Source organism: Rhinopithecus bieti, unplaced genomic scaffold (genome assembly GCF_001698545.2).
Source record: "Rhinopithecus bieti isolate Rb0 unplaced genomic scaffold, ASM169854v2 scaffold_79749, whole genome shotgun sequence".
Taxonomy (NCBI): domain Eukaryota; kingdom Metazoa; phylum Chordata; class Mammalia; order Primates; family Cercopithecidae; genus Rhinopithecus; species Rhinopithecus bieti.
Window position 1 is genome coordinate 126,906 of NW_016829221.1, and position 19,352 is coordinate 146,257.

Below are 19,352 nucleotides of genomic sequence, written 5' to 3' on the forward strand. Positions count from 1 at the left end.
TACTTTCTAGCTTTTAGTGGTATGATACTGCCTTGCATAATGATTTAGACATGCAGCTCTGCCTTTTGTATATCTCCAGTCACCAACATTTAGGTAGGAAACAGTACTATTGATCTTTGAAAACTAAAGAATTGTGGATGATCCTTTTGATTGGTATGTTAGAGCTATCCTTTGTATGCATATTTTTGTAAGTCATTGAAGTACAGATTATTTGACCTTAATTTCTCCATCTACAATATGAAGATCAATGAAGATGTTATATCATGTCTGTTGAAAATGGTTGGATATAAATGCAGGTCAGTGGAAGTATTCAGTGAGATGATGCATTTCCAAAATACTGTTTTCCAGTCAATGTCCAGTGTTAGTATTCCACATATGGAATGCATGGTAGGCGTAGAGAAAACAAGGGTAGCATTTTACATCACGGAGTATTTTGAGATAGGCGAGACCATTATTATGTTGGCCATTCTTGTGAAGAAAATCAGTTGCAGGATATTAACTTATTTACCTGAAGTAACATAGCTGGGAGGTCAAGCCCAGGACTTAGGACACAAAGGGCAGCAGGCTTTTTAACTGTCCCACGCTGTCTCTTCCGAGAGGCCAATAGAAGTTTCCACCATCTCTACTGTCATACCCCACCTGGAAACGATTGCATTCTCAAGGTCTTGTAATTTAGCTTTTCGTTATGACTGCTTTCCTCTGCGTTACTTAATTAGAATCTGCAGCTTTTGGCAGGAAAATAGTCAACCAAGCAAATTTCTAATAAGCAGTGTCTTTAGGGGAGAAAATAGAAGTGAGCAAAGAGAAGAGAATGAATGCATGATAGTAGCTGCTGGAATATATTAGTTGCAGACAAATTTCAGTGAGAGTGTCAGTCACTGTGAATTAAATTTTAAGTGAAGTGGCCGGAAAACAATAATGGAATGGAGCAAAGCGCGTATATTGTAGTTCAGAAGATTTGGAATTCTCGCAAACCTGTCATCCTTTAATGGAGAACCTGTTAGGAGCAAAGGCAGAACCTGCATTGATAGAATGATCTTGGAAAATGCCTTCCAAGGACATCTTTTTAATGTTATTACTCAGAGTTGATATTTTGGAAGTTTTTTCTGTTAGATAAATAAACTTTTAAAAACAGTAATTAATATGTTTCTCATTTAAATATAATCACATATAATGTAGGCCAATGGATACTACCATTATGCATTCTAAAGGGTTGAAAATTGCTAGAGAGAATCTAGTCTAGCTTTTGGAAACAACTGTTACAGAAAATAAATGTTAAATACTGGGTGAAAAACCAGTGGTTTCACTGTTAACTGACAAGTATGGATTAAGAGCACTTTCTACCCCTTTCTCTGGAAACATTTCATTATTGGTAGATGAAAAAGAGAGGGATGATGGAGTCTGGTGAGAAATGCTCTCAACAGGGAAAGTGAGCTCTTACTACTGGGATGATAACATTAATGTGGTTCTTTATCATGTTGCACCCTAGAACATTTCAGATACATATTTTGTCTACTAAATAGTTGATCACATGGTTCTCTGCATGATGTTGATGAGAAACTTTTTAAAAATATATTCTCCTTAAAGCCCATAGGTTTCTCAAAATTAGCTTTTCTGCTGATATGATTGCAATAAACTACTACTGGAGTTTAAAATTGTGCCTATTTTTCCAGGAGTAGGCTTAAATCCTGTTAAATTACAATGTCAAGCCCATAGTTTGCATTGAAGTTAACATGGAGGGAGTGGCAGACTAGCTTTCGGCCAGGAAATTTGAGGGTATTTTGACCCCATCATGCTGTAAAACATTTTTCTTAAGTGTAAGCATTGGATATATTACCCAGGGAGTTAAAACATATGCAGCTAGAGGGAACTGGGTTTTCTCAGTCTGTCAAATTATGCGTGTCTGCTTCTTAATCATTTGGAACTGTTCTGTGGGACTACTTGAACCAAGTTAGCTTTCAATTAGCATGACACTATATTGGCAGGTCTAAACTGTTAGACAAAATATGATTCTGGCATGGACAGTATATACATGAACAATTCATTTGTGCATTTCCATGGTCCAGCACTATGACAACCTATTAAACCCTTAACACTCTAAAACTTGCCCTTCTATTTTTCTGTTAGACTCACTTGGGGAAAAGAACTCCAACCTGAATTAAATTCAACTATCTACCTGCTCCTCAACTTCACCTAAGTTGTTGAGCATTAATTAATCACATTACCTTTCTGACTTAGTCTTTGTGATCATATATCTCCAATGAACCTGAAATGGTGTCAAATAATCCTTTTTTCTTACCTCTCTCTCTTTCTCACTTTGAAGAAACAAGGTATCTCGCTCTGTCACTCAGGGTGGAGCGCAGTGGTGTGATCATAGTGCACTGCAGCCTCCAACTCCTGGGCTCAAGATATCCACCCACTTCAACCTTCCTAGTAGTTGGGACTACAGGTGTGCACCAGTACGCCCAGCTAATTTCTTTGGTTTGTTTTTTGAAGAGACAGGGTCTCACTTTCTTGCCCAGGCTCATCTTAAAATCCTGGCCTTAAGTGATTCTCCCACTTTGGCCTACCAAAACACTTGGATTACAAGAGTCAGCCACCATGCCTGGAATCACACAATCCTTTTACTTCTCTTTGACATTTACTTTACCACTTTTTGAGATACTATTTTGTTCATTCTCCTCTATCTTTAAACTTCTTACTCTCTTTGCACACCCTGGACACTCAGCTGTGAAACAATCAACTTACCTTTCCTCCCATTTCTTATTATTTTACAAATGATGCATTGAAATAGAACAAGCTCATATTTCTGTCACTAAATTTGCCACTCTACCTTTACCTCTATTCAGAGTAGACGAACTCTGCTACTATCTAAAGCCAACTCCGAAAGGTATGTTTTCCAGTGATCTCTTGAAGACTGCTCCTTCAATTGTCTCCTCTTCTATATCACCAATTTATCTCTCAATAAAAAGTCATCCCCATGAGTATACAAATGTAGCTTTTTTCACACGTTAGTCAAATGTCCCCTCATGCTATGGCCCTATTGACTTCACAGAAATATCTGTCTAAAAGTTACCTGTATATAGTATCTTTGCTCTCTCACATTCCATTATCTCCTTAGTCAAAACAATGAGGTTTCTGTTCCCTGCAAAATGTCCATGTTAAAGTTACTAATGAACATTATTTACCAAATCCGATGGTCAATTCTCAGTTCTCACCTTAGCTGACCCTTTATATAATTTGACCCACTTGACCACAACTTTCATTTCAAACCTTTTTCTGGTTTTACGCCTACCGCATTACTTTCTAATTTACTTTACTGATTCTTTTTTTCGGTTTGTTCTCATTATGTTGTAGTTGAAGACCTCAATCCCGAGCCCTCCTTTATATTTTTCCCTCTTTAGTTGACTGCATTTAGTTTTTTGGCTTTAAATACAATCTGCCTGTTGATGACTCCTAAATATGTACCTGCAGATTAGATTTTTCTTATATCGTTTCCATCTGTATTAGTTATCTATTGCTGCATAAAAAGTTATCCACACCTTAGTATCTTCAAACAATAGCATCTATTATATCATACTTTCTGTGGGCCAGGAATCTGGACATGGAGTATCCGGGTCCTCTGGCTCAGGATCTCTAACAAGGCTGCAGTCAATGTATTGGATGGGGTAGCAGTCATCTCAGGGTCTGATTGGGGCAGGATCCACTTTCAGGTTCACTCAGTGGTGGTTTATAAATTTCAGTCCCTTGAAAATTGAGTCACCTGCATTTTCTTGCCACATGGTCTTTTCCATAGGGCAGCTCTGAGTATGCCAGCTGGCTTCATCAAAGTGAGTAAACGAGAAAAGGTGGGCCAGTGTTTTATAACTTAATCTCAGAAATGACATACCATCACTGTTGCCTTATTACCAAGTCACTAGGTCCATCTCACACTCAAAGGTAGGGGATTACACAAGGTAATGAATAACAAGAGGCAGGGTCATGTATGGTATGATAAAAGCATCTCGAACTTTATCCAAAACAAAACCACTTCCTAACTTCTCAAACTCTCTATGCCCCTAGCCTTCCTCATCTCAGTAAATGGTAGCTCAATACCCCTTTATTCTCTGAGCAAACCTGGAAGTCATCTTTGATTTCTCTTTTATTCACCACCCACACCCAATATATTAGTAACTCATATTACAGTTATCTAAAAATTATTCACCAAGTCTGATGACCTTCGATCATTACCTTAGTTAAAATTATAGTCTAAGACAATATAAATTCTTGGCTGAACTACTGCATTAGCATTCTACCTTATTAATATCTTTTCTTCCTTTCTTTTGCTCCATTATAGTACAAGTGAACTTGTTAAAAATATATATTATCTTATTAGTACCTGTATTTGTCTCCTAAGGCTGCCATAACAAATTACCACAAACAGGGTAGCTTAAAAGAGCAGAAATTTATTCTTTCACAGTTCTAGAGGCTAGAAGTCAAATATCAAGATGTTAGCAAGGCCATGCTCTTGCAGAAGTCTCTAGGGGTTGATTCTTTCTTGCCTCTTTCTGGTTTCTAGTGGTTACCAGCAATCTTTGGCTTTCCTTGACTTGTAGCTGCATCACTCCAATCTCTGCCTCCATTGTCATTTGGCCTTCCTCCTGATGAGTGTTAGTTTGTGTCTCTTCTTATAAGGATACAGTAATTGGATTTAGCATACACCCTAATCTGTTATGACACCATCTTAACTTGTTTTTATCTGCGAAGCCACTCTTTCCAAGGTCACATATATAGGTTCTCAGAGTTAGAATTTCAACATATCTTTTTAGATGACAATTCAACCTACAACAGTCCCCTACCTTAAACTACAAATGGCTTTTTACTACAAATAAAATAAAATACAAAATACTTACTCTGTTAATAAGCCTTTACATGAATTGGCCTCAGCCTATTCTTCATGCCTCTCTTAGTTCCACTCTCTCCCTTATTCAATCTACTCCAACCACATTGGCCTTATTTATGTTGTACAACTATGCCAAGCCTGTCCTGTTCTTATGGCCTTTGCATATGCTTTTGTATCTTTCTGGAATTTTTCTCCTGTATCCACCCGTGACTGCCTTCTCCTCATGATTTAAGTCCTAAGTTACAGACAACTTCTTGGAGAAATTAAAATATTAACTTCTATACTCCATGACTCTTTACCCTCATAATATATATTAACTGAAATATATTTCTTACTTGTTCACTCATGTTTTCCCTGGCAAGAATGTAAGCTTGATGAAGATAGGATATGAAGTCCTGTTTCTTCTTATGTCTCTAGTACCCTAATATCTAGGACAGTGCATGGAATATGTTGGTCAATGAGTTTATGTCCCCATTATAACCTAAAAGAGCAAGATGATATATGCATAACAGGTAAGTAGATTCTGGAAAGTAGAATGCTAATTCACCTCTGATCTTCTGAACTTGTGGAGGTGGTAAGAACTAATGTGTAGTATTTCTAGATGTGGTGGGAAGAACAGTCAATCTTAGAAGTCAATTCTTAGAAGAACTCCAAGCAGGGAAAACCATATGCTAAGTACTGGGAAGTTAAGAAGCAACAAGATCAAACAGACATAAAGCAATTTATATTCTCTTTGAGGAGATAGTGCAGCTCCTGCAATAAAGCAGGAACCTCAGATAGTGAAAATCTTTGAGCTGAGTGACTATAGCCAATACCTACTTGAAAGTCACATAAATATCACTTAGAATTTCAGTCCATGAAGAGACTTTGCGAGCCCACAGCTTCCAGAGAAATAGTAGTATAGACTACAGGTTGAACATTGGATATAGATAATTTATATCCTTTTTTGTGTATATATTTGCATCCAAGGTCTCAGAACTTTTTTATTTATCATTGACTATTTAAATTATTGTCAGTAGAAAACATAGAACCTAATTGTCTAGCTGCATGACCTTGGGAAAGATACTCTAAATAGACAACAGTAGCATTACCTGGTTAATAATTTCTAAGGATTAATAAGATAGTACATATAAAGTGCTCAGATACATGCCTGGCACGTAGAAAGTGTTCAACAAATGTTGACAGTTATTATTAATAATGCTTATTATTTATAGGCATTGAAAACGGAATGTGAAAAATTAGATATGAACTTGTAGATAGTATCACAATTATCTGTAAATGCTAATGATAAACAAAAATATTCCTGTTAGCTTTCTGGCTTTCCAGATATTTTACTAGCTTCCTATTGCTGCTGTAACAGGGTATCACAAACTTAGTGGCTCAAAACAACATAGATTTATCCTTTTACAGTTCTGTAGATCTGAAGTCTAGAATACAATTTATGGAGCTAAAAACAAGGCATTGGCAGGGCTGGGTCTTCTAGGGCTTCAGGGGAGAACCTGTTGCTTGCATCTTCTAGTTCCTAGTCTTTGATGGAATTCCTTGGCTCATGCCTTCATCAGTCTGATATCCACTTCCATCATCATATGGCCTTCTCCCTAACTTTGACACTCCTGCTACTCTCTTTTAAGGACCCTTGTGATTACATTGAGCCCACCATGTAATCTGAAATAATCTCCTTATCTCAAAATTCTTCACTGAATCACATCTACAAAGTTCCTTTTGACATGTTAGGTAACATGTTCATAAGTTCCAGAGATGAGGGTATGGATATCTTTGCAGGCCATTATTCTATCTAGCACAAATGTAGTCACTATCTTGTAATTTTAACAGTTATTTTGATACAAATACATTTTATTATTGCCTTTTCCTTTATAAGAGGATTCTATTGACACACTGGCACATAGGACAAATACTTATATTTCTTTTCCTTGAAGCTTCAGTGCTCATGTTGTCACTGAATAACCCTGGGGTGACTATGGAGCTCTTTTATAAAAGGTAACTATTTTTCTGTACTCCATGGCCTCAGAACGGAATTTTGTTTTGTTTGACAAAGCTAATTATTGTAATAGTGATTAAACTTGTGATCTGAGGGTACCAGCCATGCCCCTGATTATCTGGAACATTAGGAGATATTTTTGCTTGTGACAACTAGGTGAAGGTGCTACTGGTTATCTAGTGAATACAGGCCATGAATGCTGCTAAATGTCCTACAATGCACAGGACAGTCCACCTCCCCAACGATGAATAATCTACCTCACAAGGTTAATAATACCATGTTTGAGAAACCCTGCCATAGGTAATTTTAAGAAACAGTATTATTGCTTGGACCTTTGCTTTTCAAAAGTGTGGTGCACGGACCAGCAGTTTTGGCATCAGGTGGGTCATCAGTGTCTTTGAAATCTCCCCAGGTGATCCCAACATTCGGCCAAGGCTGAAAATCACTGCCTTAGCTTTTCTCCCACTATCCCAGCCTCCTAGAGGCTGATGGCCATTTCCATACTCGTAAGTTGTTATGGTTATGGATATATAGAATTTAACTGGAAAAATAAAACTAAAAAATTTGCCACATGTAACAAACATCATATATTAGAGCTCTAATTAGCATAAAGCCACCTTTTTCTTGAGAGTTGCAATAAATAATAGATTCCTCAATGTGCTGAATTGTAAACACACAGAAATGTGGTAAGAGTCAGGTTTATCCAACTATTCGTTAAATATATTGGCAGGGAGAACTCACAAAGAGGGCAAATTCACTCAGCTAGGATCATGTTTGCAGCCTGCAAGAGCAATGATGGGATATATTTGCTTTTCCTCCCTGGCTCTGTCACTTGCCTCATCCAATCTGCTGACTTTAGAACCCAAAAAGTTTCTTTGGTATGGGCTTTTGGAGCTGAATTACAGTGAAGGGCATGATGAATACGAAAGGCGTAAGAAAGGTGAATTAGAAAAGTCGCAGATGGAAACTGTGTAGTGTTTTTATTTATGCTCTCTATTCTTGAGCACAGTGCACTTTCCATTTTAGCTAGTCAGGTTCATCCATTTACGGTATTTTTTCTTGCCACCAAATAAGTGTGAGCTGTATTGAATTTCACAGAATTTTCTGGCAGCATATGAAACATATCAATTTCCCCAGTAATTCCCAGTAATTTAAGTTTGGAATTATTATATAAATTAATTCAGTTAATGCTACAGTTATCAGCATAGCCCTGTTAATATTCTGTGGCTTATAAAAATAGAAGGTAATACAGATCCAACTAGACACCAGTGTTTCAGGGTAATCATACATTATTGTATTCAATGTTTGCAGTAATCCTTTGAGATACAGACTGTTCATCTGGCCATTTTAGAGATGAAGAAAATAAGATATTAGATATTGGAATGTTAAGTGTTAGTAATTTGTCCAAGTTTGCATAGCTAGTAAGAAGTGGAGCTGGGTTTCAAATACAAGCACTTTTACTCCTGAGTGTGTGCACTTAACCACTTTCATTGTATATTTCTTCAGGTCTGTCTTCACAGACAAGCATCAGCTGGTGCCAGGGATTTTCTAAACTATATTGATTACATTAGGCAACTCTAGATTTTGCAAGGGATGATTCCATTAGTTTTTAATGACCTTGATTGAAGCCTTTTCCTAGCCACTATTCCCCTAAGGTAGTTTCTCTGCTTTGCCAAATCTGAGAGAAAGACCTAGTGTCTCAAAATACATTTAGTTGCTCCTGTTGATGAGAATGTTATGGAAATGGACTTTTTCTATGCACCTTTGCAGTTCCACTGATCTCTTATTTAGCGTCTTGACAATGTCTTTATATTGTTGTTCACATGGTTTCTGATTAAAACCCCATGATACTAAGCTCTGACTAGAATACGAAATCTAACCCGAGCTAGTTTATCATGATTTCTTTTGTTTAATTTCCTTTTTAACATTTTATTGAACATTGACAATTATACTTGTATATATTTATCAGGTACAGAGTGATACTATTATATATGTATAGAATGTGGAATGATTGAATCAAACTATTTAGCGTATTGCTCTTCTTAAATACTTATCTTGTTTAAACTGTAAAAAATACTTTATCTTCAAGCATTTATTGACTAACTGGATTATAATAAATGAATGTAGTATTAAGTATAATTTAAAAAAGAAATTAAAAATTGGCTTTCATAAAGATATAAAATGAACTTTTATCAGTTTTATTTACATCACTGATTAATGAGGGAACTAGACAAGATGTTACATGTGAGTTGATGGAGTTGTCAAAGAACCACAAATTTATATGCAATAAAGGAATATTTTTAACTCAGTTGAACACAGCATGTCTATCCGTAGAGCAATAATCAGTTGCATTCTACCAGACACAATTAATAAGCATTTCTATGGATGAGAATTATTTGCAATTCTATTAGCTTTCTAGATGTTCACTGTATCTTTAAATAGATATAAAATAGCTTATTCAAAAGCAAAGTTACACATAAAAGATCAGATAATTCCCAGAGGCTCCAACTTTCCATCGAAAGGATAGCTAATCATCTCTATTGCTCATTTCAGATTCTCAAATGTTTCCTTAAAGTAGTATTACGTGGATACATTTACAGGCATGTCTCTTCCACAGTATACATTTCATTCTTTCAGTCACAGTGTGTGGGTCTGTCCAGAATCTATTTTAATTAGATTCAGGTTGCTACCTGGTGTTTTTATTAGTGATCCACTAAAGTGGATCATATGGTTGAAAACAGTGGAAATTGCTGCAGTGAGAAAATGTTTGGCAGAATGTGGTTTATCAGGATGACTCTTGGATTTAGAAATGTATGGCTTTTACTTGTAGAATTAGAATTATAATAAATCAGATTCTGGAAAAAAAAGTAAGATAATTTGATCCTTTAAAACCTTTTCTAATGAAATTTTAAAGAGGCATAAATACATACATATTTTTGTAGAAAACAGTGTGTGTTTTTTTTTTTTTTTTTCAAATTAGGGAAAAATATAGCAATATGGAGGAGAACCAAAATCAGTATAATTATTTATGATAGCAAGCTCATGTGATCTGCTGTGCTGTAGTTTTTAAGTCATTTTTCTATTATTAATAGTAATATTATTTATACTATGGATAATTTTCTCTATACAGCGTTATATTCTGCTTTCATCTCTTTTCATGTTATTTTGACTATTTTTCCAAATGATTATTTTCAGAAGTATTTGTGAAGGCTAAATAATATTCCATCTTACAGATATTCTCTACAATTGTTACTAGTCCTCTATATTAGTCAATAGAACATTTATTAATTATCTCTTCACATAAATCTGTCTGGATTAATGAATATTTAAGGGTATATTATTTACCTATTGTTACATAACAAATTACCAAAAACTTAGCAGCTTCAAACTATACAAATATATTATCATGTAGCTTCTGTGGGTCAGGAATCTGGTCACAGGGTAGCTGACTCAGTTCAGGGTCTCACAAATCTGAAATCAAGATGCCATCTTGGTCTTAGGTCTTATCTGAGACTTGAAGTCCTCTTCCAAGCTCGTATTTTTTTTTGCAAAATTCAGTTGTTTGTTTTTGTGGTTTTAGAACTGAGGCCCTCAGCTCCTAGAGGCTGATGACCATTCCCTGTCACTTGGCTCTCTCCATGACATGGCACTTTCTTCGTGAAAGCCAAGAGGAAATAATCTCACCTGCTTCTTTTCTCTAACCTTTTCTATATCTAACCTCTAGAACCTTTTTTAGAAGACCTCCTGATTAAGCTGGGCCCAACCAGGATAATCTCCCTTTTGATTAACTTAAAGGCACCTGATTAGTGGCCTTAATCACACCTACAAAATCTTTCTATCTTTGTTATATAATGTAACCTAATCATGGGCATGATATCTATCATGTTTATAGACCCCACCCATACTTAAAAGAAGACAATTCTACAGGGTGTGGACACAAGGGAGTGGGGGTCTCGGGGCCCATCTCAGAATTGTTACCACTACAGATGGATTTTTAGAAGCAGGATGGTTGATTCCCAGTGGTTAAGTATTTTAAAGGCTATATATTGAGAAATTGCTTTCCAGTAAAACTGTACTAATATTCACACCCATCATCAGATTATGAGCATATACTTGTTTTACTATAATCCATATCAACATAATAAATGATCATTTAAGATAACTTTGATTACTCTTTTCCTTTCCTCATAAAGTAGTGAGTAGTAGGAATATCAGAGAATTACAGTCTTGCCATTTTTGGCGGTGTGAGAAAATTTTATTTTTATTTGGCAAAATGATTTGTTGACTCTATATGCCTACTTTATGTTACTATCGGTTTTATGATTTTGACTATTTAGTGCACTATGAGTCTTCTATACCTATTTACTTGATTTGTTCATTTTCTATATTCATTCCCTTTGCTAATTTTCCCAATCGATTTGTAAGCATTCTTTCTATTATATGGGCACTAGCCTATTGATATGTATGTTGGAAATATGTTTGCTAATTTATATTTGACTTTTAACTTTCCTTGTAAAATTTATATTTTTATGTTCTAAAAAACAATAAATATTCCATTTGAATTTTGACTAGAAGTGCATATTCCCAATTTGGAAAAATTTGACATTTTATGCCAAAATTGACAAAGTACTCAATATTTTAATCCTGGAGCATATTATTTGCGTGAATTTATAATGGAATAAATAAAGTTTTCTAACTTTTCTCACCATGCCCTACTAATAATAAAAATCTTGCATTTCTCTTTCTCTAATATTTATATTTACAGTCACTGCCTAGGAATTCCAGATCAAAGCTAAATGAAAATAGTAACGTTAACTATCCTTGCCCTCATTCTTTATATTAGTTTAAAGCACTTTATTTTGTCAGTTTAAAAAAAAAAGGTTTTCTTTATTTTTATAATCATAACCATGGTTTTCTGTTCCTTGGACCAAACTCTGTTTCTTGAAAGTTTGGCAGTACTTATCTGTATTATTTTCTTCAATTAACAGTTTTGGAGTTTATACTTTAATAGCATTTTGAGATTTTAAATGGTTTTGGGTTTATTCATAAATTTCTTCTGTTTAATGAATTTTGGTTATTTTTATCTCCAATCATCCATTCTGTAAAATTTATAAATTTAGTCAACTTCAAAGTGTTCTAAATATTTTATATCATTGTATATTTTATAACTTCTTCAGTTCTAATTTTGTTTATATCATTGCTCTTTTTTTTCTTAATAGATTAGATGGAAGTTTCATCAACTCTTTATAATACAAAACCGGTTTTGACAGTCTGTTCTTTAAGCACTATTGGTTTTTAACCTCCTCAAGCATACAGTCAGGACATCTCGAGAGTCAAGCCAACCCTCTCCTTACCAGGTTCCTGTACAACTCTTTAGCTTCACCTGGTGCCACCCAGTAGGTGTGCCAATTATCCCCTAGTAACTGCGCTTACTGCTCCTGTAGTCTATAGGTTTGCAAGACATTCCACAGCATTTTATGTTAGATTGCTCCACAGTGAACTCCACAGTGTTTAATTCTCAGGACAATATTTAAATAAGACACAGATGCATTTTGGATAAGATTATTTGACTGCTGAGTATAATATTCTTCATCACCTTGTAGGGTAATCTGCCAAGAAGCGTATGACTTCAGATTTTTATTGACACTTTGGTTTTTTAGTCATATTGTGAATTAGCTTTTGGAGATCAGTTTAGAAGCTTGGTTATAAGATTTGGAAGGTCAACATTCCCTTGTCAGAGAAGAGCTATAGGAACGAATGGTCTTCTGTTTAGAATTGTGTTAAAAGAAAACAAACAAACAAAATTCCCACAGAGTTTTGTCAGGGCCAGTTTAGAAAAAATTATCTTAGTGACCTAAAACTTGTTTTCAGTTGTCTAAATATATCCCCCTACCTACTCCTCGACCCATATTGAATAGATTGTCAAGTATTTACCTTTATTTTCATTGTGATTTTCCAACTGGACCATGCACTCTTTCTGTCCTACTCTACACGTAATCTCTTGCCCACCATTTATTCAACCCTTTCTACCTTAGTTATTAATGAATCCCCTCTTCTGCTTCCAGAGTCAGCCCAATGCCACCTTCTTCTGTGAATGTTTTCATGACCTATTCAGGCTGCACGGAGCACTTTCCATAGATTGTTGAGAAGTCGTCTCTCATAACATGTATTCCTTTGTTTAAATTGTTGATTTCCATGTCTCTCTTCCATGTAATCCTTGCCACAGTGACCATTTCCTAATCATTTTGTACCTCAGTATTTAGAACAGCATCTGCATCATGATAGGCACTCTATAATTAAATAAAAATGTATACATACCTTTATAATTTGTGTTTAATTTCCTCAAGGTAATAGCCAAAGCTTATGATTTAGACACAAGTTTCCCTGTGACTGATTTGAAATATTGTGCCTTTTAGTAACTTATGGTTGCAGAGTGTCTAAGAGCTTCTGTTTATCTTCTCTATAGGAAATCTGTCTCTAAACTTTAACATGCATTGCTTTATATAAATTGAACTCCTGGAAAAGTACCTTATCTGTGTCAGGCACAAACGGATACTTCAATTTTTGATTAGAGTGAAAAAATGGTTTCCTTAATCTCGAATATAGTCATGTCGAAACTTTAAGTATTAAGTAAAATATAGTGAATCATTTTTTTAGCATAGTTAATTATTACATATAAGCCAGGAGTGGAAAGAAGGCATAAGAGAAGAGCTAGCATTAAAAAATGTCTAGAATTGAACATCATTGTTAAACACTAATAGTCACCATAAAGACAAGTATTTTATGAAACTTTGAATTAGGTATTTGCTACCTCGATATGTTGGGGAAAAGTAGGCAAAAACTGAAATAAATATGGCCGATACTTATGTCCATGCTTTGTAGATGAGAAAACTGGGGCTTATAAAGATGAAGTAACTTACTTACCTTAACATACAGTAAGGCCAATAATCCAGGTTTTTCTGATTCTAAAACATATTCTCCCTGCTTTATAGTTGAGAATAAAACAAACGAGTGCAACTTCCCTCCATTTCACTTCCAAATTTACCTTTATATTCACCCATTTGTACTTTATTTTCTACCTATAAAAGGAGGAGTCTCAACTTCCCCATACTAATATCTCTTCCTTCTAGATTCACTTCCTTCCTCTGACTCTACTTCTCTTTTGCCTCAGTTTACATATGTGATCCAGAATTCCCCAGTCAGTCCTCAACTTCTCTACCCTCAATTGTGGATTCCACATCCACATTCAAAACACATCGTTGCTTGGTTTGAATGTTGTTTTTGAAAAACATTCAAAAACAAGCAGATGAAACTTATTTTACACCTTGGACTCTTTTGATTATGCCCACTTATACTCCCATTTGTGTAACGAAAAGATTGGTCATTAGCATCTTAACTCTGATGCCAGTTGTCCTTGTTATTTTGAGACAGGATCTCACTCTGTTGCCTAGGATAGAGTGTAGTGAAAAAATCACTGCTCACTCCAGCCTCAACCTCTGGGGCTCAGGTGATCCACCCACCTCAGCCTCCCCAGTACCTGGGACTACAGCATGTGCTACCACACCTGGCTAATTTTTAAATTTTTTTGTAGAGATGGTGGTCTTACTGTGTTGCACAGACTGGTCTCAAACTCCTAGGCTTAAGTGATCCTCCTGCCTTGGCCTCCTAAAGTCTTAGGATTACAGGCATGAGCCATCAACACTGGCCCAGGTGTCTTTTTTTATTCTCACAATACATAAATTCTCCTGATTGTATCCCTAAATACCCTTGCTTGCTTATTTTACCCAACGCTTTCTGATTCACACTCCCTCTGTGGCTTGCTTTTCTTACTTTTTCTCCCCCTTGATTCATTTTGCCTGTCCTATAAATATTTGTAAGCCCCAGGGTGGATAATGTGAGCCTTCTCTTCTTTATCTGTACTTCCTTCTTGTTTTTCCTAATACATGTTCTTAACTTCAGCTACAATTACAGTGTTGTGTTATCTTCCATCTCTACTGAGCTCCTGGCTAATATTTTTAATAAACTACGTGAAAGTTTTAACAGGAAATTTCATAGGCAATTTAAACTAAACATGTCCCAAATATAATTTTGCATATTTCTCCACCCTCATTGCCCAAAAATTCTTCTGCATTTCTCTATATTGGCAAATAATATCATAATAGACTCAGTTTCTCAAGCTACACACCTCAGATCCACAATCCACTTAAATCCATTCTGTTTTCCCAGTATTCAATGTTACTGCATTGACTTACCCGCTTCCTCTTCTTTCAGTTCTGCTGCCTGCTGTTTCCTTCCAGCTTCAATCTATACTATATAAAACAATTTAGTTTATTCACTTAAAAGCATCCATTGGCTTTTCATTGTCTATACAGCAAAGAATCTTAGGGTTGTGTGAAAGGGAGGTAGGTCAGAATCTTAGGTCAGTTATCATGTGTATTCTGAAGAAATGTTTTTATGACTAAAGAAATAGGTAACAAAAAAATAAAGTTGTGCCAGTGCGGTGGCTCACACCTGTAATCCCAGCACTTTGGGAGTCTGAGGTGGGCGGATCACGAGGTTAGGAGATCGAGACCATCCTGGCTAACATGGTGAAACCCCATCTCTCCTAAAAATACAAAAGAAATTAGCCCGGCGTAGTGGCAGGCGCCTGTAGTCCCAGCTATTCCGGAGGCTGAGGCAAGAGAATGGCGTGAACCCGGGAGGCGGAGCTTGCAGTGAGTCGAGATCATGTCCCTGCACTCCAGCCTGGGTGACAGAGCAAGACTCTGTCTCAAAAAAAAAAGATAAAAATAAATAAAAAATAAAAAAATAAAGTTGTATGAAATAATCTTGGATGATTAAGTTAGAGCATGAATGAAGATGTTACGTAAGAAGTTGAGGATTTTCCCCTCATGCCCCTGTAATGTTTTCCATTGATGTTTTGTCAAAATCCTGCATTGACAATGTCTATCTGCATCGATGCCTTCAAATGTTATTATAACCCACAACCTGTGGTCTATTTGCACTTTATTCCTGAAACTTGCCGTTTCACATCCTTGCTGTAATCATTTCCTATTGCTGCTTTAAGAAGTCACCACAAACTCAGTGGCTTAAAATAACCCAATTTTAAATCTTATGATTCTGGAGATCAGATGTTCAAAATGGGTCTAAAATCAAGGTGTTTGGCATGCTTGCTTTTCTTCTGGAGAATGTATGAGAAAATCTGTTTCCTTGACTTTTCCAGCTCTTAGGGGCCACAAACATTCATTGTCTCATGGCCTGTTTTCCACCTTCACAGTGCATCACTTGAACCTCTGACCTTTGTTTCCATCCATATATTTAGTATTTTCTCTTGCTGAGTCTGATGCTTCTGCTCTCCTTTTGTAAGAGAGTTTGTGATTACTTTGGGCACACCTGAATGACTCTGTCCCATCTCAAAATTCTTAGCTTAATCACATCTACACAGTCTCTTTGCTATGTAGAGCAACATATTCACAAGTTCCAGAGATTGGGACCTGGACATGTTTGGTGAGAGGAAAGGGACAATATTCTGCCTACCACACTGAGTATTTCACTCGTCCTTTGTCCTGGACCCAGAATTTCCTTTCCCTTAGAAAGTCTGTCCTTCATGATCTAGATGAAATGCTTAATCCCTTGGCCGCCCTTTCCTTTGACTTCACCACACCCAGCCTGGGGCAGAATTAATTGATTCCTTCCTCTACTCTCTAAGCACATTATACTGAATAAATGGCAACAGGGCCAGTCTAATTAAATAGGTAAGCATTTGTTTCCTTTATTGGTCTGTGAGCCTTTTGATTAGACTCCATTGCATTGTTTTGTGTCCCCACTGCGTCATAGCAAAACGTCTTGTAACTAGTATATGCTCAAAAGGGTTTATCAAATGATGAGTTTGAATATCAAAATTGAACTGCATGTAATGGGAACCATATCCAGTCTTTCATTTGTTTATTTTTTTCCAGCTAGCATTCATTGAGCATTGCAAATAAAAGTTGCCTAAAACTCACATTTACCCTTCAGGGCCTTCCAGTCAAGTAGAAAGCTGGTATACACAGAAAACTTCATAGGGAAAGAATGTGAATATTAATAGTATTAATTAATTAGTAGTACTTACAATAATAAAATAATAACAATTAACTACAATAACAACAATAAAACAGAAGCTTTGCCTGTAATCCCAGCACTTTGGGAGGCCAAGGCAGGAAGATCACCTGAGGTCAGGAGTTTGAGACAAGCCTGGCCAACATAGTGAAACTCGACTAAAATACAAAAAATAGCTGAGTGTGGTGGCAGGTGCCTGTAATCCCAGCTACTTGGGAGGCTGAAAGAGGAGAATCCTTTGAACCCGGGAGGTGGCGGTTGCAGTGAGCGGAGGTCACACCACTGCACTGCAGCCTGAGTGACAGAGAGAGACTCCATCTCAAAATCAAGCAAACAAACAAAATCCTGGAAACTTTGATTTTCTTTCACTGTGCCAGTGCTGTTCTAAGCACTATGCTATATGTACTATTATAATACTTATTTTGCAAAAGAAGAAACTAGTCACAGAGAGGTTATTTGTTCCATATCACAGTTGATAGGCGGCAAAGCTGGGATATATAGACTTTCTGCTCTTAACCATTGTGATATGCTCATTCTGCGTAAGGTTTAGTAGTGGTTTATGTGAAGCCAAATGGTGAATGGTATTGACAGGCAACAGGCAAGTCGTTTCAGGTCCATTTATCCAGAAATTGAGGCCTCTTGAAATTAGTTCACCAATAGTGTAAGCAATAAGAAAATATGTGAGAACCTCACTAAATGATTATGTACAGTTTGTGTTGCTATTTCTGGGTACAAATTTTGATTATGCAACAAGGATAGCAAAGCTTGGATGTCTATGGCTAGATATATTTAATCTCTTTTCAATTTCAGACACAATAAACTTCCTCAAAGAAGTTTGTAAAAGATTATTATAGATTGACCAAGATGTTAAGTCTGTGAAATTCTATGGATTTCTTTTGTGTTCCCTAATACACAAAATTTCAAGAGATTCAATTAAGCATCTTGATATTACCAAATTGATGCTTTCCATATCAACTAATTTTAAGAAATAGAATTGCAAACTAGCCTGTATGCTTTATAGAAATGAAATGAGTAAGGAAATAGTATTTTAACAGGAGTAAAGTAGTAAGATAGTTAAGCTGAAAGGTCTTGTGATGTATAGTTGGGTCCTGGAGTTTCTTGGGCAGTGCTGATTAAACTCACACAAAGAGGAACTGATTCTCACAGCTAACTTGAAGGCTGAAGATGTCAACTTGAAGATTTCCTGCAGCTCCAGTTAGTGTGGTGGCTGGGAAATGAGATTTGGGTTTTAGGAATGCATGACTCAGATTTGTACTGTAATGTGGCAGTTCATCAGATGTGTCTGATGAATCAGCTCTTTGGATTAGGTTTCATTTATGTCTTTATGTAAACTTAAGGTCTTTGGATAGAAAACTTATGGAGATTATCATGCCTTAAAGGTGCTGCCATTAAAATAGATTATTTTCCATGCTATTTTACACATCCACTGATTTTCTGAATAAAATGATGGTGACACCTTGCCACAAGTGAATGGATTTTGCTTTTGTGAATTAAAATGTGTTTTAACAGACTTATTAATGTGAGTAAATCAATCCATTAAAACCATTCAGAAGTATCTGAATGAGGCTCTGGGACAATGCAACATATGATAGTTTTGGCTTTCTCCTCTTTAATACAGTTGTAGTGATGGAAAGCTGGATAGGATCGGTCCTCAGATGTCTTGCAAAGAAACTTGTGCTGTCATAAGTTTACAATATATTTGAACTGTGTTCTGATTTGCCCCTTTCTGAAACTCAGTCTCTCACCTCTACTATCTCAGTCTTATACAAAAGAAAAGAAGCAGAGAGTAGAATGGTGGTTGCCAGGGGCTAGGACAGGATGAGGAAAATGGGGATATGTTGGTCAGAGGGTACAAAGTTGCAGATAAACCATGAGTACATTCTGGGGATCTAATGTACAGCATGTTGACTATAGTTAATGATACTACATTGTATACTTAAAATTAGTTGAGGGTAGATCTTAAGTCTTACCACACACAAAATATAGCAACTATGTCAGTTGAAGTATGTGTTAGCTAACTTTATTGTGATCATCATTTCACAGTATATATGCCTATCAAAACATATTGTACATTTTAAACATATCCAACTTTGTGAATTATACCTCAGTAAAGCTAAGACACAGAAGGATGATTTTCTGAGGAAGACAATGTTCATTTATTTAATTTCAAATGAAATGTTTCTCCTTTAGAAATCCAAACACACTGCGTTAGTGTCCCTTCTTATATCCCTCTGCAAGCCTTATAATAGAAATAAATGATTTTTTGGTAGCTTCATTGAGTGTTGTTTCTTCTTCTTCTTTTTCCTTCTTCTTCTTTCTTTGTTGCTCAGGCTGGAGTACAGTAACACAATC